Source organism: Rhinopithecus roxellana, chromosome 21 (genome assembly GCF_007565055.1).
Source record: "Rhinopithecus roxellana isolate Shanxi Qingling chromosome 21, ASM756505v1, whole genome shotgun sequence".
Taxonomy (NCBI): Eukaryota; Metazoa; Chordata; class Mammalia; order Primates; family Cercopithecidae; genus Rhinopithecus; species Rhinopithecus roxellana.
Window position 1 is genome coordinate 61,155,749 of NC_044569.1, and position 24,239 is coordinate 61,179,987.

Consider the following 24,239-nt stretch of genomic DNA (forward strand, 5'->3'; position numbering starts at 1 on the left):
TAGTTTAATTAGATCCCATTTGTCAATTTTGGCTTTTGTTGCAATTACTTTTGTATGAGGTGTAAGTAAGGGATCCAGTTTCAGTTTTCTGCATATGGCTAGCCAGTTTTCCCAACACCATTTATTAAATAGGGAATCCTTTCCCCATTGCTTGTTTTTGTCAGGTTTGTCAAAGATCAGATGGTTGTAGATGTGTGGTGTTATTTATGAGGGCTCTGTTCTGTTCCATTGGTCTATATATCTGTTTTGGTACCAGTACCATGCTGTTTTGGTTACTGTAGCCTTGTAGTATAGTTTGAAGTCAGGTAGCATGATGCCTTCAGCTTTGTTCTTTTTGTTTAGGGATTGTCTTGGTTATATGGCCTGTTTTTTGGTTCCATAAGAAGTTTAAAGTAGTTTTTTTCTAATTCTGTGAAGAAAGTTAATGGTAGCTTGATGAGAATCACATTGAATCTATAAATTACTTCGGACAGTATGGCCATTTTCACGATATTGATTCTTCCTATTCATGAGCATGGAATGTTTTTCCATTTGTTTGTGTCCTCTCTTATTTCCTTGAGCAGTGGTTTGTAATTCTTCTTGAAAAGGTTCTTCACATCCCTTGTAAGTTGTATTTCTTAGGTATTTTATTCTCTTTATAGCAATTGTGAATAGGAGTTTGCTCATAATTTGGCTCTCTGTTTGTCTATTGTTGGTGTATAAGAATGCTTGTGATTTTTGCACATCGATTTTGTATCCTGAAACTTTGCTGAAGTTGCTTATCAGCTTAAGGAGTTTTTGGCCTGAGATGATGGGATTTTCTAAATATACAATCATGTCATCTGCAAACAGGGATAATTTGACTTCCTCTCTTCATATTTGAATACGGTTTATTTCTTTCTCTTACCTGATTGCAAGGGCCAGAACTTCCAATACTATGTTGAATAGGAGTGGTGAGAGAGGGCATCCTTGTTTTCTGCCAGTTTTCAAAGGGAATGCTTCCAGCTTTTGCCCATTCAGTATGATATTGGCTGTGGGTTTGTGACAGATAGCTCTTATTATTTGAGATATGTTCCATCAATACTGAGTTTATTGAGTGTTTTTAGCATGAAGGGGAGTTGAATTTTATCGAAGGCCTTTTCTGTATCTATTGAGATAATCATGTGATTTTTGTCATTGGTCCTCTTTATGTGATGGATTATGTTATTGACTTGCATATTGAACCAGCCTTGCATCCCAGTGTTGAGGCCCACTTGATAATGGTGGATAACCTTTTTAATATGCTGCTGCATTCAGTTGGCCAGTATTTTATTGAGGATTTTTGCATTATTGTTCATCAGGAATATTGGCCTGAAATTTTCTTTTTTTGTTGTTGTGTCTTTGCCAGGTTTTGGTATCAGGATGATGCTGGCTTCATAAAATGTGTTAGGGAGGAGTCCCTCTTTTTTTATGGTTTAGAAAAGTTTCAGAAGGAATGATACCAGCTCCTCTTTGTACCTCTGGTAAATTTGGCTGTGAATCGGTCTGGTCCTGGACTTTTTTTGGTTGGTATGCTATTAACTACTGCCTCTATTTCAGGACTTGTTATCGGTCTACTCAGGGAGTCAACTACTTTCTGGTTTAGTCATGGGAGGGTGTATGTGTCCAGGAATTTATCCATTTCTTCTAGATTTTCTAGTTTATTTGTGTAGAGGTGTTTATATTATTCTCTGATGGTAGTTTGTATTTCTGTGGTATCACTGGTGATCTCCCCTTTTTCATTTTTCACTGGGTCTCTTTGATTCTTCTCTCTTATCTTCTTTATTATTCTTGCTAGCAGGCTATCAATTTTGTTGATCTCTTGCTAGCAGTCTATCAATTTTGTTGATCTTTTCAAAAAACCAACTCCTGGATTCATTGATGTTTTGAAGGGTTTTTTGTGTCTCTTTCTCCTTCAGTTCTGCCCTGATCTTAGCTATTTCTTGTCTTTTGCTAGCTTTTGAATTTGTTTGCTCTTGCTTCTCTGGTTCTTTTAATTGTGATGTTAGGGTGTCAATTTTAGATATTGCCCACTTTTTCCTGTGGACATTTAGTGCTATAAATTTCCCTCTAAACACTGCTTTAGCTGTGTCCCAGAGATTCTTGTACATTGTGTCTTTGTTCTCACTGGCTTCAAATAACTTATTTATTTCTACCTTAATTTTGTTATTTACCCAGTAGTCATTTAGGAGCACGCTGTTCAGTTTCATGTAGTTGTGCAGTTTTGAGTGAGTTTCATAATCCTGCGTTCTAATTTGATTGCACTGTGATCTGAGAGTGTGTTTGTTATAATTTCTGTTCTTTTGCATTTGTTGAGGAGTGTTTTACTTCCAATTATGTGGTCAGTTTTAGAATAAGTGTGATGTGGTGCTGAGAAGAAAGTATATTCTGTTGATTTGGGGTGGAGGGTTTCCTAGATGTCTATTAGGCCTGCTTGGTCCAGAGCTGAGTTCTAGTCCTGAATATCCTTGCTCATTTTCTGTCTTGTTGATCTAATATTGACAGTGGGGTGTTAAAATGTCCCACTATTATTGTGTGGGAGTCTGAGTGTCTTTGCTGGTGTCTAAAAACTTGCTTTATGAATCTGGGTGCTCCTGTATTGGGTGCATATATTTTTAGGATAGTTAGGTCTTCCTGTTGCACTGATCCCTTTACCATTATGTAATGCCCTTCTTTGTCTTTTTTGATCTTTGTTGGTTTTCAGTCCATTTTATCAGAGACTAGGATTACAGGCCCTGCTTTTTTTTTCTTTCCATTTGCTTTATAAATCTTCCTCCATCCCTTTATTTTGAGCCTATGTGTGTCTCTGCACGTGAGGTGGGTCTCCTGAATACAGCACACTGATGGGTCTTGACTCTTTATCCAATTTTCCAGTCTGCACCTTTTAATTGGAGTATTTAGCAGGTTACACTTAAGGTTAATATTGTTATGTGTGAATTTGATCTGGTCATTATGATGTTTGCTGGTTATCTTGCCCATTAGTTGATGCTGTTTCTTCATAGTGTCAATGGTCTTTACATTTTGGTTTGTATTTGCAGTGGCTGGTACCAGTTTTGTCTTTCCATATTTAGTGCTTCCTTCAGGAGCTCCTGTAAGGCAGGCCTGGTGGTGACAAAATCCCTCAGCATTTGCTTGTCTGTAAAGAATTTTATTTCTCCTTCACTTATGAAGCTTAGTTTGGCTGGATATGAAATTCTGGGTTGAAAATTCTTTTCTTTAAAGAATGCTGAATATCGGCCCCCACTCCCTTCTGGCTTGTAGGGTTTCTGCAGAGAGATCCGCTGTCGGCCTGTCTTGCTAGGTTGGGGAAGTTCTCCTGGATAATATCCTGAAGTGTGTTTTCCAACTTGGTTGCACTCTCCCCGTCACTTTCAGGTACACCAATCAAACGTGTGTTTGTTCTTTCCACGTAGTACCATATTTCTTGTAGGCTTTGTTCGTTTGTTTTCATTCTTTTTTCTCTAATCTTGTCTTCATGCTTTATTTCATTAAGTTGATCTTCAATCTCTGATATCCTTTCTTCTGCCTGATCAATTTGGCTATGATACTTGTGTATGCTTCACGAAGTTCTCATGTTGTGTTTTTCAGCTCCATCAGGTCATTTCTGTTCTTCTCTAAACTGGTTATTCTAGTTAGCAATTCCTGTAACCTTTTATCAAGGTTCTTAGCTTCCTTGCATTGGGTTAGAATATGTTTCTTTAGCTTGGAGGAGTTTGTTATTACCCACCTTCCAAAGCCTATTTCTGTCAATTTGTCAAGCTCATTCTCCATCCTGTTTTGTTCCCTTGCTGGTGAGGAGTTGTGATCATTTGAAGGAGAAGAGGTGTTCTGATTTTTGGAATTTTCAGCCTTTTTGCACTGGTTTTTCCTCATCTTCATGGATTTATCTACTTTTGGTCTTTCCTGTCGGTGACCTTTGGATGGAGTTTTGTGTGGTCGTCCTTTTTATTGATATTGATGCTATTGATTTCTGTTTGTTAGTTTTCCTTCTAACAGGTCCCTCTACTGCAAGTCTGCTGGAGTTTGCTGGGGGGTCCACTCGAGACCCTGTTTGCCCAGGTATCATCAGTGGAGGCCGCAGAACAGCAAAGATTGCTGCCTGTTCCATCCTCTGGAAGCTTCGTCCCAGGGGGGCACCTGCCAGATGCCCGCCAGAGCTCTCCTATATGAGGTGTCTGTCAACCCCCACTGGGAGGTGCCTCCCTGTCAGGAGGCACGGGGGTCAGGGACCCACTTGAGGTGGCAGTCTGTCCCTTAGTAGAGCTCGAGCGCTGTTCTGGGAGATCTGCTGTTCTCTTCAGAGCCAAAAGATCAGAACGTTTAAGTCTGCTGCAGCTGTGCCCACAGCTGCCCCTTCCCCTAGGCACACCGCTTTCCCCAGAGGCTTTGTCCCAGGGAGATGAGAGTTTTATCTATAAGACCCTGACTGAGGCTGCTGCTTTTCTTTCAGAGATGCCCTGCCCAGAGAGGAGGAATTTAGAGAGGCAGTCTGGCTACAGAAGCTTTGTGGCACTGTGGTGGGCTCTGGCCAGTCTAAACTTTCTGGCGGCTTTGTTTACACTGTGAAGGGAAAACCTCCTAATCAAGCCTCAGTAATGGTGGACGCCCCTCCCCACACCAAGCTTGAGCATCCCAGGTTGACTTCAGACTCCTGTGCTGGCAGCAAGAATTTCAAACCAGTGGATCTTGGCTTGCTGGGCTCCATGGGGGTGGGAACCACTGAGCAAGACCACTTGTCTCCCTAGCTTCAGCCCCCTTTCCAGAGGAGTGAAGAGTTCTGTCTTGCTGGCATTCCAGGTGCCACCAGGGGAAAAAAAAAAAACAACTCTTGCAGCTAGCTTGGTGTCTGCCCAAATGGCCGCCCAGTTTTGTGCTTGAAACCCAGGGCCCTTGTGGTGTAGGCGCCTGAGAGAATCTCCTGGTCTGTGGGTTTTGTGCTTGAAACCCAGGGCCCTTGTGGCATAGGCACCTGAGGAATCTCCTGGTCTGTGGGTTGTGAAGACTGTGGGAAAAGCATAGTATTTGGACTGGATAGCACCATCCTTCACGGCAAGTCCCTCACGTCTTCCCTTGTCTAGGGGAGGGAGTTCCCCGACCCTTTTGTGCTTCTCAGGTGAGATGACACCCCACCCTGCTTCTGCTCGCTCTGTGGGCTGCACCCACTGTCTAACCAGTCCCAATGAGATGAACTGGGTACCTCAGTTGGAAATACAGAAATCACCTATCTTCTGTGTTGGTGTCACTGGGAGCTGAAGACTGGAACTGTTCCTATTGGGCCATCTTGCCTAGGAATCGAGTTCACATATTTTTAAAGCCCTTCACATGACTGATATGAAAACAGATTAAGAGATGACTGATCAGCTGGGTGTGGTAGCTCACACCTGTAATCCCAGCACTTTGGGAGGCCAAGGCAGGCAGATCACGAGGTCAGGAGAACGAGGCCATCCTGGCTAACATGTTGAAACCCCATCTCTACTAAAAATACAAAAAATTAGCCGGGCCTGTAATCCCAGCTACTCAGGAGGCTGAAGCAGGAGAATAGCCTGAACCTGGGAGGCAGAAGTTGCAGTGAGCTGAGATTGCACCATTGCACTCCAGCCTGGATGACAGAGCAAGACTCTGTCAAGGAAGGAAGGAAGGAAGGAAGGAAAGAAGGAAGGAAGGAAGGAAGGAAGGAAGGAAGGAAGGAAGGAAGGAAGGAAGGAAGGAAAGAAGGAAGGAAGGAAGGAAGGAAGGAAGAAAGGAAGGAAGGAAGGAAGGAAGGAAGGAAGGAAGGAAGGAAGGAAGGAAGGAAGGAAGGAAGGAAGGAAAAGGAAGGAAGGAAGGAAGGAAGGAAAGAAAGAAAAGAACTTATGCAGTACCTAGTAGCAATACTTTCAAAAAAGCCAGTGAGTTTCTACAAGTATTTGGTATTATGAAAACCTCTATTCTTTATTGAGTATAATTTGTTAAAAATTATCTTAGGAGTGTCCTAGTTCTCTAAACCAATCCTATGGCATGTAGAAATAGATAGTGAGGTAGGCATCTATTGGATTTCCTGCCTAACAATACCCTTGCCTAGCAACTCCCCCCTACACACGTGGTTCACATATGATTCTACCACTCCAAAACACAGTTAATTGATCCAAGAAGAGGGATGTTACTTCACCTGGAACAATGATCTCTTCTTTGATGACTTTGGATTTGAGATTGTTAGTCTGCTTGGACTGCCATAACAAAATATCATAAATTGTGTGGCTTAAACAACAGAGATTTCTATCTCACAGTTTTAGAAGCTGTGTGAGCGGATTCAATTTCTGCTGAGGGCTCTCTTCCCGGCTTGCAGATGGCAGCCTTCTCAGTATGTCCTCACATGACCTTTCCTTGGTGAGTGCTTATGGAAAGACAGAGAAAGATCTCTCACTCTCTCTTCCTTTCTTTAGGAGGCCTCATTCTTACTGGATTAGGAGTCTACTCTTTTTTTTTTTTTTTTTTTTTTAACTCTGAACTTTTTATTGGCCTCCTGCTCCCCAAAGGGTACCCTGCTTTTGCTGGCTTAATGCCTCAGAACTTTGGTGTCGTTGGTCTCAGACACCACTTTGCCATCCACTATCCGGCGGGTGGTGGTCTTTTGGATGGTTTGCATGGAGTTGCTGCTGTCCAAGGCATCACCAAGATTGAATTCCTCGCCATCTTCCAGCAGGCGGCGGTAGGTGGCAATCTCAGCTTCCAGCTTGACCTTGATGTTCAGCAGGGCCTCATACTCCTGGGCCTGTCGCTGTCCCTCTGCCCGGGTCTGTGCCAGCTCTGACTCCAGGTGCAGCAGGATCCCATTGAGCTGCTCCATCTGTAGGGCGTAGCGGGCCTCCACCTCCCTCAGGCTGTTCTCCAAGCTGGCCTTCAGATTTCTCATGGAGTCCAGGTCGATCTCCAAGGACTGGACTGTACGTCTCAGCTCTGTGAGCGTCGTCTCAGCAGCTCCAACCTCGGCGGACTGTGTGGTGACCACTGTGGTGCTCTCCTCAATCTGCTGAGACCAGTACTTGTCTAACTCCTCTCGGTTCTTCCGAGCCAGCTCGTCATATTGGGCCCGGATGTCTGCCATGATCTTGGCGAGGTCCTGAGATTTGGGGGCATCTACCTCCACGGTCAACCCAGAGCTGGCAATCTGGGCTTGTAGGCCTTTTACTTCCTCTTCGTGGTTCTTCTTCATGAAGAGCAGCTCCTCCTTGAGAGCCTCGATCTCTGTCTCCAGCTGCAGTCGAGTGACATTGGTGTCATCAATGACCTTGCGGAGCCCATGGATGTCATTCTCCACAGACTGGCGCATGGCCAGCTCTGTCTCATACTTGACTCTAAAGTCATCAGCAGCAAGACGGGCATTGTCAATCTGCAGAACGATGCGGGCATTGTCCACAGTATTTGCGAAGATCTGAGCCCTCAGGTCCTCGATGATCTTGAAGTAATGGCTCCAGTCTCTGACCTGGGGTCCCTTCTTCTCCAAGTGCTCCCGGATTTTGCTCTCCAGCCTCCGGTTCTCGGTCTCCAGGCTCCTCACTCTGTCCAGGTAAGAGGCCAGGCGGTCGTTCAGGCTTTGCATGGTCTCCTTCTCGTTCTGGATGCCTCCCATTCCTGCCAGACCCCCAGCCATCCCTGAGGCCAGGCCCCCGGACCCCATGCCGCCCCGGAAGCTGGTGGAGCGGGACACGGAGATCCGGGAACCAGAGCCCCCGGCGCCTGCATAGACACTGGCCGCGCTGCTGACCGGCCGGGCGCTGTAGCTGGGCGCCTGGACAGAGCCCAGGGACCGGTAGTTGGTAGAGAAGGTGGAGCGAGTGGTGAAGCTCATGCTGTATGGGAGGAAGGCGAGACGACAGGACTCAGGCTTTGCCGACCGAGTCTACTCTTAAGACCTCATTCAACCTTAATTACCTCCTAAAAGCTCTAGCTCCAAATACAATCACACTGGAAGTTAGGGTTTTAACACATGAATTTTGGGGGAACACAATTCAGCACATATCAGGGACTAAAAGTGTTCAATTATTTCAGTGTGGATCTGTGAGGCTCAGAGCTTGAGAAATGCCATTGTTCTCTGCTATGTGGAGAAAGAGGGTGTGTAGAGAGAAGGAGGAAGGTAGTTGACATCCAAGTAAAGCAGACACAAGAAACAGAGAGCAGTCTTCATATTGTCATATTCCTGGTACCAGCTGTTTCTGAATCTCAGATGAATCCTTACCCTTCTACAGTCTTGGTTTTTCTGTGAGGTGCCCCAGTTTCTTTCCAATAAATTGCTCATTTGTCTAGATTTAGTTGGTCTATCCTATTTATAATCAAAAGGTAGTCTTGACTATTATTATTTCTACAATATCAAAATAGCTTTTTAATAAAAAGTAAGTGGAAATAAAAATAGTATTTAAAAATAGAGAATTTTATCTGTGATTACAAAATAAACCTCAAAAGACATCCTGGAACTTTGATATCCCACTTCAGATCTGGAGCTGAGAAAATCATGATCACAGGACACACTGGGGGTGTTTTCCTTGGCCACGTGCCTGCAAATCAAAGTTATGTGCCCACAGCTACCCATCTACAGACAACTCCAACTCTTTTTACAGTACCAAGATCATATTTATCCTAATTTATTCTCACCCTTAAAAAAGTATATGGCCCGTAACATCTATTCTATTTCCATTTCAAGGCCCCCTGTCTGTCTTGTTGGGCTTAAGACACATATTGTTCCCTTGGCTTCACACTCAGATCTCACTAAAGGGCTTGACTTCAGAAACACTTTTAGCCATTTTTCACTCTCAGCCACCTTGGGGATGTTACGCTTTAGGAAAATCCTAGTTTAAGAAAACTTGAGGTGCAATGTTGGGCTATGGCTAATGGCAGGGTGAAGCCAGCTTGCACTAGCCCATGAGAGCTGATTGCACATATCTTCTCTCAGCTTTGTGTTTAGTGACGTCTCGTGGGTGGCTTGAAGTCAGGCATTGTAGGAGCACTGCTTATATCATGGAAATTGGAAAACACTGTAAGTTATGTTTTTTTTTTTTTTTCTTGGCGAGCTATTGGTTAAACATGTATCAGCACATCACAAGCTATCACCCACTTGACTTGACAGTCCCTTTCCTGGTGAGACATTAAAAAAAGAGAACTGGCTTTGAAATGTCTGGTTAAGTATATATAATTTATAATATTTATAAGATTTATAATTTATAATCATTATAGACTTCTGCTTTTCCTATTCAGGCTGGACAGTGACTGCTTTTGCTAATATCAGTACCATGGACAGCAAATCCGCAAAGTAGCCGAAACGAAAAGAACCAAAAATAGCACAAAGTGAAGGGTCTGGACTTGGCAGTGGGCTGAAAATTAGAGGACAAGAGGACAATGAAGAATTTCAAATGAGGGAAGAAGTAAATGTGGTATCTACTAATATCTAGGGTCTTTGTTAGGTGATGTGCCCAGGATTCAGTGTTATGGTAAAGCAGACACCATGGATGTAAGCCAAAATGAGAGCACTAACTTTATACCACAATACAGGAAGACAATAGGTAAGACATCAGGTGAAATGTTTCATGGTAAAATGAGTGGCCAGAAAATAAAATAGGTGGTCAGGAAATAACTGAATCACAGGAAATGGGAGGATGAGTACAAGAGATTAGAATAAACAGGAAATAGTAGCAGCAAGGCAGTCTATATCCAGGGCAGAGAACATGGTGTGATAAACAGAGCCCTGGAAGGGCCTTGGCCTGGCTTTGCTACTGACTTTCTGAGTGACCTTGGTCGGATCACTTGATCTCTCTAGGCCCTAGTCTTCTCATCTGTGAAATGAGGACATTGAACTATATGATCACCGAAGTTCCCACTAGCTCTGTGACTCTGTGGAGCATTTTTTCCAAGACAGAACATTTCTTACAAGCCCTTAGGGGAATTAGAGCAGAAATCGATAAATAGAATGTTTTGACTAGGGTAGAAATTAAAAGGAGGCCCATAGAAATTTGACTTTCACATTTTGCTGAGACAATTAATTGAGATGGGTTTTCAGAAATGAAAAAAACAACAACAACAAATCACCAGCATCCCAAAGAGACTCAGACTCTTAACCCATGGCTATACTTGACTGACTATTCATCAAATGAATTAAAGCTAAGACACGTTGCGATTTTAATGTCTCCTCCTTACTGCCTTGTCATAATCCAGAAATCAGTTCAATCTTTGTGATTATTTTGGGATTGAACATCACTTAACTGCCAATTTAAAAAATCTAGGGCTTATCCAGTTACACAGAGGAAGAAAGGACATTCTTAACTAATCCCCCCATGCACAACCTATTCAGAAAATATGTCTAAAGAGAAATATCATCATAGCTGAAGATTAATGAACCAAGAGTCAAGGAAACTGGTCAACCAGTTATCAGAATTAATGAAAAAATAAAGCTGAATTTTAGAAAACTTCACCTGAGTTTATATAACAGATGTTCATTTAAAAATGTCAGTAAGGAATGAACTATATAGAGTTCAACTCCTTCTTTTAAGAGTTGTCACGCTACCTATGAGTGATAGGTTAGAATCAAATACCGCATTTTGTGAAGTTTGGAGTTCAGAGGCAGGTGATCTGTTATGAGAAGATCATGCATTGATGTATGATCTAACTGCTGTCTGAAACATGAGCAGACATTTAAGGAGCTTCTTTGAAGGCTCTGAGGACACCATTTACAGCACAGAGATCTGCGGAAAGGATTATCACAGAACCTGATAAATGAGAGGCCAACTGTGCCAAAGGAGAGGAACATATGTCTGGAGAATATAATCTCAGATTCCTTGTTGGTTGGCTTATATAAATCAATCTAATACAAAATATACAGGTTTTTCAAGTGTTTGCCTAATTTAAATTTGGCTGCCTTGGGCATGTAGAAATTCAGAGTGCAGCATGGAAATCGTCATTGTCTATGCCTGAGCCACTATTCTCCCTTCTCCTCTCTTTTGAAGGCTATATCACCTCACCAACATGGGATTGTGTTGGGTGTAACTTTTGTTATAAAATTATCAGTAAGAAATGTTTCTGGTTTAAAGATTTTTTTTTTTTTTGCCTTACATAATCTGATTTTGAAATCATCATAAAACTTTAGATTTTTAGAGCTTGGAGAAATCTAGAAGGAGCATGTGCTGCAACTGATAGCTGAGTTTACCTGAGGTAGGTACAAGGACTTGCATATGGTAAAATTAATTAGGAATTTGCAGATGCCAGGGGTCATGGTGTCACATATGACCACTCACCAAGCTTTCCACAAAGGCTGAGTCTTGCTCCTGGCACTCTCACAACTCAGCTCTGTGTGGGGAATGGTCACAGAGCCTGGCCTGCTGCCCCTACTAGAGAACTCACGGGCTAATGGGAAGGATGGCAAGTCAACCACTAACTAAAACACAGTGGGCGCCCAGCTGCCACTTTGGAGGCTGCACAGTCACCTTTCCTAATTACTCCACATTAGTCCTAGACACACTTAAACTCTGAGGACACTTTGGGGATTGTAGAATTGTCATCAAAACAATGTAAAGGTTGTACTCTCTAAAGACAATATGCTGGAATAACCAGAGTTAAATTGGATGAAAATTTGCTAAGGTTGTTTCTCATTTCTAGGGTTTCAAAATTCTTGGTTCACTTTCAGTTCATGAAGATGTATCCCTTATAGCTGCTACTGGAATCCATTCAAAAGCCCCCTTCCAAAAAATTTCCAGTTCAACCACAAACACTATTAATTTAGACTTTCTCCATCATGTATGATAAGTCGAGGATTGCCATTTTGGTTTGCCTTGTCTCTCCCCTTCACCAGCACCCCATTATTTCCTCTGCCTCCATCCCATCTCTTCCAACTAGCTTATAAAGGCAGCAAGCACATGCCCTGTTTGTAATCTATTATCCTGTGCCATGTAGGAGAGTACTTTACAAACAGGAGATGCTTCATCAATGCAGACGCAGTGCTTCTTTCAGCCTCAAAGCCTGCAGAGCTGAGCATGATCAGTTACAGCAGAATCTGTTCTGGGGATGGTCCCTCTCACTCTCTTTTCTTTGGTACCTTACGTTTCCTGACCAGACCCAAATTTCCTTCACCTTCAATTCTCTCATTAAACCTTTTAGATTTAGCAAATACACTAACCACGTATGGAAGTGCAGGTGCCAGAAAGTCACTTAAAGTACTTCTTACAACTTTGTAGAAATTCATCCTTTGCCTGCCACGTTTACAAAAGGGAGCCAATAGTAAATAGCAAGTGACAGGAAGTAATGAATTGTCTGTGACCATGAAATGTAGCTTTCACCAAGGTCTCTACTGAGGAGCTGCAGGATGAAGTGTGGGTGCGGGAGGGAAAACTAACAAAATGTTGTTGGTGCCAAAGAATAAGCCACTTTGTACAGTGACACGCATGTTACGGTGTCAATTGGTACAGAGTTTTTCGATGACTCACATGATGAAGAAAGAGCCATGATTCAAAAGCTGTCATCAGTGAGAAGACTCAGTGCTGCATGAACAGCACTGGTTGTCTGCTTTAATAGGATGCAAACAACTTTGTCAGGTATCAGATAAGATGGGCTGTGAGTCAAGCTGTCATATTGCAAGACAACTGAATTGATTGGTGTTTGTGTTCTCATTTTGTTTCCAATGGGTGAGGAAAATAACCAGAGATGCTTGTCCATTTCTCCTGTCTGCAAGGGATTACCACATTCCATAGTTTTTGGGTTACCCTTTGGGGCTTTGGCTGGGAGCTAGGTATGAACCTGTCTGATCATCTAGTCCTATAAGAAGGTACATTCTGGCCTCAGTGACTCCAGCAATCTGTGGTGTGCTGCTCAATATCTTACAACAAGCTCCTACCCCCCTTGGAAAAAATAAAAGCCCAGATTTATAGAACTTCCTGATTTCCATGGTGTAGATACTCCCATCAATGTCAGTTTCAAGCTACCAAGATGACATCACTGAATGTAGAGCTGGGAAGGTATGTGCCAGTCGGTTGTCATGGGCTGGTACTAGCTGGTTCCAACATAGCACTGGCAGCAATCCCAGTACATACACACAGCTAAATGTCTTTGTGAATTGGGGACAGAAATGCCATCCTGATCCCCTGGCTGTTGTAAGGTCAGAGTCAGAGTATCTATGTGCCTGTCTTTCAGTGCCTGTAGGGACAGGTGTCACTTACTGATATAGTTTGGGTGTCCCCACTCAAATTTTATCCTGAATTGTGGTTCCCATAATTGCCATGGGCCATTTGAAGGACCCAGTGGGGTGGAACATAATTGAATCATGAGGGCAGTTATCCCTATGCCGCTGTTCTCATGATGGTGAGTAAGTTCTCATGAGATCTGATGGTTAAGGGGCTTTCGCCCCTTTTGATCAGCACTTCTCCTTCCTGCCACCATGTGAAGAAGGATGTGTTTGCTTCCCTTCTGCCATGATTGTAAGTTTCCTGAGGCCTCCCCAGCTCTGCAGAACTGTGAGTCAATTAAACCTCTTTCTTTTATAAAGTACCCAGTCTCAGGTAAGTCCTTATTAGCAGCAGTGAAAACAGGCCAATACACTTACCTTCCTAGGCACCAAGCCGGGGCCTCAACGGCCCCTTTAATTAGGGTGACCATATATTTTATTATCCTAACAGAAACACTTTTGAACTAAAAGAGGATGTTATTAATAATTATACTAGGACAACTAGGGCTGTGCCTGGACAAACCAGGACAATGTGGTTACCCTCCTCTAAGGCAAAATGTGAACATGATGGCAAAGAAGTCGTATATCCATTGAAGCCCTCTCTGTATTCTGCATCCCTGAAGTTGGTGCTGTACCCATCTGGGAGAATAGTGCTGGAGTCTCCACTCAGCCTATGACTGCCACCAGTCTGGGAGTGGGAGGATCTGCAGAGCTCATAAAACTGTATGAGTTTTTAGGCTTACAGCTTCTCTTGATGCATATTTCCAAGCACTGCAAGTGTCCCTTCCTGTCCAAGCAATTGTGTCAGCAGCTAAATGCTTTTCTTGTTGGTCTCAGTCCAAACTTCCATTCTGCTAATAAAAGATAAGAAATATATAAGATTCTATGGGAGAAAAAAAGAACCCAGTAAATAATCCTCTATGTATACCACTCTAAATTTGCTTCCAGCCCTTGCTGATGAGTGTGCAGACATAATTATTGATGGAGTTGTAATCCATGTGTGCAAACTATTGGGTGTTGTACTTGTTTCCATTTAGTAATATTTCACATACTCATTTCCATATATTGACACAATCCACACGCTTATCATTTTTTTATGGCAGCATAGTACTCCATCATGTTGACACACTCTAGTTTTACATCCAACTCTCCAAAGACAAAATGCCATGGCTTCATGAAAACTGGTTGTCACGAATGCAGGCCGGCAGGGAAAGTTCTGGCTGGCTGGCAGTGTAGGAGGAGGAATGGTGGGCAGGAAATCAAGGTCTATCAGTAACTGGTGCTTTCTTTTGGAACTGAATCACTGACTGTTCACTGTGACATGTGCAGATGGGGGCACTGAGATAATTATAATTTATTTTGTGTGTGTGGTCAAATTCAGTGTTGACACTTACCAGTCTTTTGCTTTTATAACCTTCAGCTCCTCAAAGTCCCAGACACAGAAACAAGCCACACATCAATAAGCATATTTAACAAAGGGGCGGCTAACATTAACGTAGGCGTTGGGGCAAATTCTAAGTGATGCCTAGAAGAATATAGGCATTTAAATTATGTAGCAGCAGGATAAAGTCTTCCAACTCTTTCTGGCTTCTGAGGGACATCTAGCTGCCCGGGTGGTTTTTCAAAGGCCACCACAGCAGAAGGTAGCGAAATATGTCCTGGAAATACAAGCCTTAGGATGAGGGCTTAGCTTAGGGCCCCAGCCTGACAATTCACTTCCTGTTCATTCAGAGTCAAGCCTAGCTTGGGCTATTGATTTGAATAGATGTTGCTTTGGTTGCTGAGGAAGATCAATAAACAGTATAAGGGAAGAAGGTTGCACTTAAGTGCAACCTTTGGCCTTGAACCTAAGGCTGAGTTAGTTACATTTGATTATCTTCTTGTTGGGGTTAAAGTCTCTTCTTTTGCATAACAAACTTGCTTATTTGGAGGGTCTAGAGGAGAGGTTTGACTTACTCCCTATTGTGCTTACTGTATGTCAGCCTCTCTTCTAAACATTTAAGGCACATGAGTTCATTAATCGTCACAACAATTGTACAAGGTATGTGCTATTACTCTCCCCATTTTATAAATGGGGAAACTGAGGCATGGAGTGGTTAGGTAACCTGTTGAAGTAACAAAGTTAGCACATATCTGATCTGGCGTTTCAACCCTAGAGGTTTGGCACCAGGGTCTATGCCACATTCATCTACCATACTCCTCTAATGAAATTCCAATTGTCACCCAGAGGAGGGCCTGGTGTCTCCTTGTCCTTGGCTCTCTTTGGCCCTGGGATACACCAGGTTATCTTCAGCCTCAGAGGAAGAGCCACAGATGGGATGGGCTGATGGCATCCAACCGAGCCATGTGAGTTGAATAACCAAAAACACAGATAAAATGATTAACCCCAATTTTTCCTCTAATTTCCTTTCTAAATAGATTTTTCCCCTGCTGATGAAATCTGTCTCAATTTGGTGGTGAGTGGGTAAGTAGGGGAATCTGGATTGATTTGGTATTAGAAAGTCTCACATGTCTGTAGGGAAAAATATAGGGGGTGGATTATTCTCCCCAAATATAGTAGGGAAACCACAACTCCTATCATGTTTTATCCATCCATCCATCCACCCATCCATCCATCCACTCATTTGTCCATTATTCATTTGTCTATAAATCAATCAATCAATTTATCTATCTTTCTACCTTCCTACCTGTCCATCATTTTCACAGGAGGTAGTAATAACAGTGTTGAGGTCACTCATCAGGATGCTGCCTGCTGTGTCATCCAGCCACAGCCCTGTTTATGGCCATCATAAAATGTCTGTGGATAGTCCAGCAGCTGATTTTCCAGGGTCTTTTTCTACTGTCTGAAGGATCAGGAAAAAAAATCTATCAGCTGGAGAAATTAAGCCATTTTTCTTCAGGGGAGAGAAATGGAGTAGCAGGCTTTCCACATTAAAATGCTACAGTGGATTCCAGATGAATGAAAAATTGGTCTGCATAGCAATGAGACTAGAGAGAGAGAGATTTGGAAGGTTTGTAACTGGCTCCTGGCAGAGACCCTGGGCTGAGACACTACATCAAACCCGGTGCAGTCGGGCAAGCTTGGCTCTTGGGACTTCAACTCTGGGGAGCCGGGTCCTAAGACATCATCCTCTTCATTTTTTCTGTCTTTTATTTTTCCAAAAGGCCAGTTGTCTGGGTGGTTTTATTAGAGAGGTGCAAGCGCTGGGTTCCTCTTCCAGCTATGGCCGTTTGTTCCCATTGCTGCTGGGAACCTGCTGCCTGACAAAAGCCCCACTCCTCGTCACAACTCACACAGGCCAAGTCTGTCAGAAAGAGGGGTTCAGCCTTTGGAGGGTGCAGAGTCTGTCCCAGAGGGAGAACATTAACCCAGCTTCAGGCACTTAACCCAAATATGATCCAGGTATAATGTTATGACCAGCTGGAAACCTAATTACAGTCCCTCTATGGACCTTAACAAATAGAGGTGGCTGTGTGGATGACAGTAAGCAGGTTAATAGGAAGCCACAAAAGCAAGAGAATTTACTTAAGGATGCCATCCAGACTCCACCCTTGCAAGAGATTAGTTTTCTGTGGGGTGCAGATGCCTGACCTTCCTGATTTACCCTGGAGTTCCTGGCCATTTCTCACCTCTGGGGACAGAGGCTACTTTGTCTTGTCATTGCTTTTTCAGGATGAGTCTTCTGCCTACAGCTAGTTTTGCTTCCTAATGAGGGAGCCCCATTGTGGTAAGGGAATAACTGGGGCTCTAGCAACCTAAATGCAAATCTTACTTGTTAGGGGGTGTGACTAGTCCTCTGATTGCTCTGAGGGTCAGTTTCATCATTGATAAGGAAGAAACGGGGATGCTATCCTTCAGAGATGCCGTATGGACCTAATAGATGCTCAATAAATGCTGGCTGCTATTTTATTATTATTTGTCTGCCTGATATGAACTAAGGGGTCCAGAATTCCTGCTTTTCCAAACATTGCCTGATCTACAGGGTCTACAGTTCTGCAATTCTTTTCATTTATTTATGTCTAATTTCATTTCTGAGAGGTTTATGAGCTCTTCTCCCTGATGTGCTATTAAAGGGCAAGTATTCGTGGGAGAGGCAACAACACATCAGACCTGCCATTTCATATTTTCCCACGAAGCATCCTAATGGCAGCGGGAGTGAATGTTTATATCCTGGGTGAGCGTGTGGGTGAGGCCACAAAGCATAGCAAATGTGAAACTTGAGAGTTTTTTTTTTTTAAGCTTGTGCAAATTTTGAAGTCCGTGCTATAGAATAAGCATAGTCCAAATGATTTATTTAGAAAAAACAAAAATTTGGTGCTGTCAAAAGATGATGGATAACTACTCTTTGGTTTAGAGTGGGGGTTTCCAATGCTTCTCCTAAGACCAGCTGCATTGGAATCACTGGGAGAACTTAAAAACACCCCAGCTGCTCAGATCCCCTACTGAAAATTCTGACCCACATGTCTAGACTGTAACATGAGAATATGGGCTTTTGACAGTGTCCCTAAGCAATTCTTCCTTGAGGTGACATCTGAGATCCATTGTACAATAGATGCCCCTGGATCCTCTGCAGCAAGATGCATGTGTTTACAGGTGTTGGGGCCTTCTCAATAGTCTTCCATGCAGAAGGAAGCAGCTGGTGGGAGCACAGCCATGCGTAGAGCCCAGAGTTGAGTGAAGAAGGCTCACATACAGGCAAAAAGTAGGGGCTGGAGGTAGGAGGTCAATCAGATGGGCCTTTTGAAAGCAGTTTCCACATTTATGCATTTTGCCTTAGAATTGTCTTTACTTGTCTTAGTTCTTTCAGGCTGTGATAACAAAATACCTTAAACTGGAATGCTTTATACACAACAAACATTTCTCCCAGATTTGGAGGCTAGGAAGTCCAACGTCAAGGCACCTAGAGATTTGGTATGTGGTGAGGGCTCAGTCTCTGCTCCATAGACGGCACCTTGTTGCTGCATCCTCACATAGCAGAAGGAGCAAACTAGCTAGCTCCTCTTTAAAAAAATAATAAGGGCTTCTTTTATAAGGGCCTAATCCCATTCATAAGGGCAAAGCCCTCTTGACTTAATCACTTCCCAAAAGGCTCCACCTCTTCGTGCTACCACATTGGGGATTACGTTTCAACACATGGATTTGGGGGAACACCAACATTCAGACCATAGCAGTACCGAAGTCAAATTTGATCCAAGCCTTTGGCTTTGTATTCATCTGCAGTCTGAATGTGGATGTTGTTTAAGGAAGCAAAAGGTACCTGGGCTGGACTCTGACAGTGCCACCTGGCTGTGTCCAGTGACCTGATCTGAGCTTGTCATTTGAGCAGATTCAGTGTGGGTTGGTCACAAAAGCTGCAGGGACCACATAGCATTGTTCTCTGACTGTTGGAGAAAAGCAGGAGTTGTGGGGGTGGGCGGGGGGTGGGGCACAGATGCTATTGTCTCTCAAAAGACAGAGCTCTGGAAGTTTCTCTAGACTCCCAGTCCAGGATAGTACATAATCTTGGCCACAGCCGGTGCTGGACTGCAGAGAATGTCACCCTCTCTGACTCACCTGTGGGTGCTCCTTCCCATCCCACAGCCCCCACGGGGCAGCAGCCCCGTGCACTGGCCGCCCCTTTTCCTGACAGTCAGACTTAGGGGAGATGGCCAGCCCCAGGTAGGCTGGCCATGAGCTTCCCACTTCAGGTTTTCCAGTTTGCCGACCAGGCAGGCCTCAGGCTTGGATTTCTGCTGATGCAGGTGAACCCCTGGGACCTGACCTCTGCCCTCCTGTCCCTCAGCAGGGCCAGTTGTCAAGGAGATGACAGGATTGAATTCCGAGTTAAGGGAACCAATCTTGTCTTTCTAATTTTATCTTCACTCTCTTTTCCTCCTGCATCCCCTTCCTCCCCGTCGTCCTTTTTTTGTTTATTGCATGGCATGCAGCCATTAAAAGAATAGTGGTCATTCTCTAAATTGAGACCAACTCGTTATTTTATTAAAGCAATACCTTTTACTGGCTTTTTAGGAAATCTCGGCTGTAGGTTTGCTTCTGCATGTAATATACTTTGTGCTACCTTACATTATTGATGACTGCCAAGCCCTTTGACAAGCTCACCTGGAACCATCACAGCATCTGAGGAAGACTTTATTACCTCCAATTGTTTGATACAAAAAATAGAAATCAAAAGGTGAGGCCCACAGCTAACCAGGGAATGAGCTGGGCTTAGATCCCCCGTCTTAGAGCTGGCCAGGACTTAGGGCAGGATGTGTAACTGTTCTTGGGCTCCCTGAGGCGCTACACCCCTGGGACAGGCTAAATACATTCAGTAAGCTGTAAACAGCTGGGCTTTGAGCTCATTTTAATGCCTCGTTCAGATGATGCTGATGCCAATGCAGATGCTGCTCACTTTGGGATGTGACATAATCTCTATAATTTGTGAGAAGCTGTCATCTTTCCAGGCCTAGCCTGCATATGGTGCTTCTTGTTTCTCCTTTCAACACTCACTTGCTCCTGTTCACTTTAAGACAATAAAAATATGTGACATTTGTAAAACTTTACTCATCAGGGGATTTTAGAAGCTAACTGAGAAACCTGCAAGGACATGGAATAAAAACCTCAGTGGGGTAGACTTAGCTTCTTCCTCTCAGAAGGTATGACCAGAGTCCTTTTCTGTTCACCTAGTACTTACCAACAGTCTTCTAGAATGAGCCCCACTATATCCATTATCATCCCACTGTGTAACCCAGACATTTTCAGTTGTTCGTATTTCAATTTCAGTAAAGGACAGTCAGCGGGAAAGAGCCCAGCTGTTCTAAGACTCAGGTGGGCCCGAGCCTGAGGAAGCCAGGCCCAGCTGAGACGTCCTCCTTCTTTGTCTCCACTCACACCCTTTGGTTGGAACTTTTCTCCCTGGGTCCCACTGCAGCTGCCCACTCCTTAGGTCCCCACTCTTGCTTTATAGATACTCAGGATTCTCCCCCCCACACATAGTGGCCACATGTCTTCTTCCTACCCATGGAGGCTTTTCCAACCTGCATCTCCAGTTACTTTCTTTTTTTTTTGAGACAGAGTTTTCACCCTTGTCTCCCAGGCTGGAGTGCCATGGTGCAATCTCGGCTCACTGCAACCTCCACCTCCCAGGTTCAAGTGATTCTCCTACCTCAGCCTCCCGAGTAGCTGAAATTGTAGGTATGCACCACCATGCCCAGCTAATTTTTTTATTTTTAGTAGAGACAGGATTTCACCATGTTGGACAGGCTGGTCTCGAACTCCTGAGCTCAGGTGATCTGCCCACTTCAGCTTCCCAAAGTGCTGGAATTACAGTGATGAACCACTGCACCCAGCAACTCCAGTTACTTTCAAGAGGACAAATCAACGTTTCTGTAGGAGTGTGAGAGGATGACTGTCATCCCAGCATAATCATGAATAGCATGGTTCTTTTGACTCAAATCAAGTATTCTTTTGACTTAAATCAAGTATTCTGGTTTGTACAGTAAGTTGTGTGATCTCCCAGTTAGTGGGTTCTGAAGCAGGACACCATCATCCATATTACCTAATGTGAGTGGTTCCTTATATGAAATCGAAGCAAGCCATGCAGAGAGGGAGAGGGACATCAGGAGGGGACCTCTCAGGCCTCTCAGGTGACTTGCCTCATTGGGTTCAAACTCATTTATCTTCATGTCTGCGGAGCTAAGCATGGAGCCCTATACATACTTTTTGGCCTCAGAACCCTTTTACATTCTTATTGAGGTCTTTAAAGAGGTTTAGTTTATGTGGATTGTATCTAACATATTTACTGCATTAGAAATTAAAACTAAGAACAATTTAAAATGTGTATTCGTGTATTTAAAACAATAATGAAGGCTGGGTGCAGTGGCTCACACCTATAATCCCAGCACTTTGGTAGGCTGAGGTGGGCGGATCACCTGAGGTCAGGAGTTTGAGATCAACCTGACCAACATGGTGAAACCATGTCTCTACTAAAAATACAAAAAAATTAGCTGGCCGTGGAGGTGTGCACCTATAGTCCCAGCTACTTGGAAGGCTGAGGCAGGAGAATCACTTGAACCTGGGAGGTGGAGGTTGCAATGAGCTGCACCACTGCACTCCAACCTGGGCGATACAGCCAGTCTCAACCACAACAACAACAAGAACAAACAAACAAATGAAAACATTAAATATTAAAATAAATCACGTTTTATGAAAAATGTTTTCTGACACAAAGAAGTGTAACAAGGAGAGTGATTTGATTTAAATTAGTAAGAAGCTTGGCATTGATTTATGCTTTTGTAAATCTCTTTGAAGTCTGGCTTAATAGCAAATAGCTAAATTTGATTCCCATATCTGTTTCTAGATTTCGTCTCACATCCACACCCATCATGTAGCCTCTGAAAACTCTACTGTGCCCTCAAGAGGGAATGAGACAGAAAGACAAAGTCTAGTATTATTGTGGATATATTTCTGAACCCGTGGGCCTCCAGAAGCATCTCGGAGACTCCCAGGACTCTCCACACTACACTTGGAAAACTGCTGCCCTGGACATTCAGTTAGCGCCAATTGAATAAAACAAATTTTAATGTGGAAAGTCTTTAAAAGAAGTGTGGAAGCTTCCAGTTGGTAGAAAAAGGTATAATTTACACTTACTGATTGTTCATATGTGATTTAAGCAGCTACCTTAGATGTCACATTTTGGTTCAAATTTTGGGAGGTAGTATGGGCATCGGGGGTGTCCTGAGGCCGATTATAAAAAACTGTCATGGAAAAATCTTTTCCATGGAAAAAGGTAAAACAAAATCCAAGCAAAATATTCACCAAATTTTGAACATATTTCTTTGTTTGTTTGTTTGAGACAGAGTCTCACTCTGTCACCCAGGTTGGAATGCAATGGTGTGATCTTGGCTCACTGAAACGTCCACCTCCCAGGCTCAAGAAATCCTCCTGCCTCAGCCTCCTGAGGAGCTGGAATTGCAGGCATGCAACATCACACATGGCTGAGTTTTGTATTTTTAGTAGAGACAGGATTTTACCATGTTGGCCATGCTGGTCTGGGACACCTGACCCCAAATGATCCACCAGCCTTGGCCTCCCAAAGTGTTGGGATTACAGGCGTGAGCCACTGCACCTGGCCATATATTTGTATTTGTGTGAAAGGGATGCATGAAATTCTTAAGTCATGGGGTGAGTGTGTGTGTGTGAGAGAAGAGTAGATATTCTATCTCTTCTGATAAAATTATACACTCGCCAAAGTTGGAGCTATATTCTCTCTTTCTTTAGGTCTATGGTGTCCAATACAGTAGCCACCTGGGGCTACCGAGCCCTTAAAAGGTGGCAAGTCAAGTTGAGATGCGCTGTAAATATAAAATGCACACTGTGGATTTTAAAGACTTAGTATAAAAAAAAGTAAAATAGTGCGATCATTTAAAAATATTGACTGAATGTTGAAATGATATTTTGGCTATATTGAATAAAATATTAAAAATTAATTTCACGGCCAAGAAATTAATTTTGTCCTTTGGTAGATGAATGAATTAGAAAAACAGGAAAGCATTCATAAAACGGGATATTATTCAGTGCAAAAAAGAAATGAGCTCTCAAGCCCTGAAAAGATATGGAGGAACTTTAAATGCATATTGCTAAGTGAAAGAAAGCATGCTGAAAAAGCTATACACTGTAAGATTCTGATTATTTAACACGCTGAGAAAGGCAAAACTATGGGGACAGTGGAAAAAAAAGATCAGTGGTTACCAGAGGGTTGGGAAGGGGAGGCAAGGATGGAGGAACAGGTGGATCATAGGGATTTTTAAAGCAGCGATACTATTCGATATGATGCTACATTGGTAGCGCATGTCATTTATACATTTGTTAAAGTCCACAGACGTATAGTCCACAACACAGTGAGCCCTAATGTAAACTATGGGCTTTAGTTAATAATAATGTATCAACATCGGTTCATCAATTGTAACAAATATACCACACTAATACAAGATACTAGTAGGGGGAAGTGTGAAGTGTGTGTGTGTGTGTGCACGCGCGTGTGCAGGCCTGAGTGTGTATGGCAGGGGTGTTATATGCAAACTCTGAACTTCCTGTTCAACTTTTCTGTGAATCTAAAACTGATTTTTATGAAGTCAAGTCTATTAATTGAAAAACTAATTCTGCTTATTTCTTTTTACGTTTATTAATGTGGCTACTAGAAAAATTAAAATTGCATATGTGGCTTGCTTTTTAGATTTTTATTGGACAGAGCTCCTTAGACTAGGGCTGTACCTCCCGGGCCAGGGGCTTAAGTTGCTTAAGCACTTAGCAAAGGTTTACTTGGCTTGCTTAACCAGCAGGCTAGTGATCATCTGCAGGGCACAAAAACAGAATCCGTCAAGGCCCAGAGAGATCCCTAGAGCTGATGGGCTCCATTTTCCTTGCAGCCCACTTTGGAGAGGGGTAGTGGGAACAGCCAGAGACAGGGACGGCGGCTTCCTGCTTTCTGCTGGCTTGAGCTGCTCGGGAAAGCGGAGTGGTCTTTGTGTAGTCAGAAAACGTGAGGTTCCTGGACCTCATTCCGCGCCCTAACCGCCGCCCACAAACTCAGGGGAGGCAGGGCAGGAGCAATCCCCAGCACCCGACTTCCAGCGCTTCTGGGAGTGCACGTGCGTTGCTGCACGTGGCCTGAGCCCTGTCAGCGGCCGGGCACCGGTCGCAGCCCCCGGTACCGCGGCGACCCTGGCCCAGGAAGGAGCCCGGTAGGGAGTGCGCTTTCCCCGGCCTCCCGAGGCGGGATCGGGGCCTGGCTCCACTCGGTGAGAAGATCCTGCCAGCCAGCTGGGTGAAAGACCCACAGAAATCCCGGACTGGCTGCAAGATGCATTGGTAGCTGGCGCCTTTAGTCGGATTCCTGAACTTTTGCAGAGAAGTCTATGAGTGACGTTTTCATAAGTCCCAAAGTAGGAGTGGAAGCAGCCTCCCTTCTTCCTAACTGCACCCGGAAGCGCAACCCAGCACAGAGCCTGTCGTTCACCCCTGGGGAATTGTCCCAGGGAAGCCATGTCGCAGAGCCTTCTCTCCTCCTCCACTGCTGGTCTCTGC

General features: G+C 43.7%; 1 pseudogene across 1 annotated transcript; it reads right to left on the minus strand.

Moving 5' to 3' along the window:
* Positions 1-6,473: 6,473 nt before the first annotated feature.
* LOC104668345 lies at positions 6,474-7,870 on the minus strand (annotated as a pseudogene). The gene has a single exon (XR_748806.2). The product of XR_748806.2 is annotated as a keratin, type I cytoskeletal 18 pseudogene (transcript).
* Positions 7,871-24,239: the final 16,369 nt, after the last annotated feature.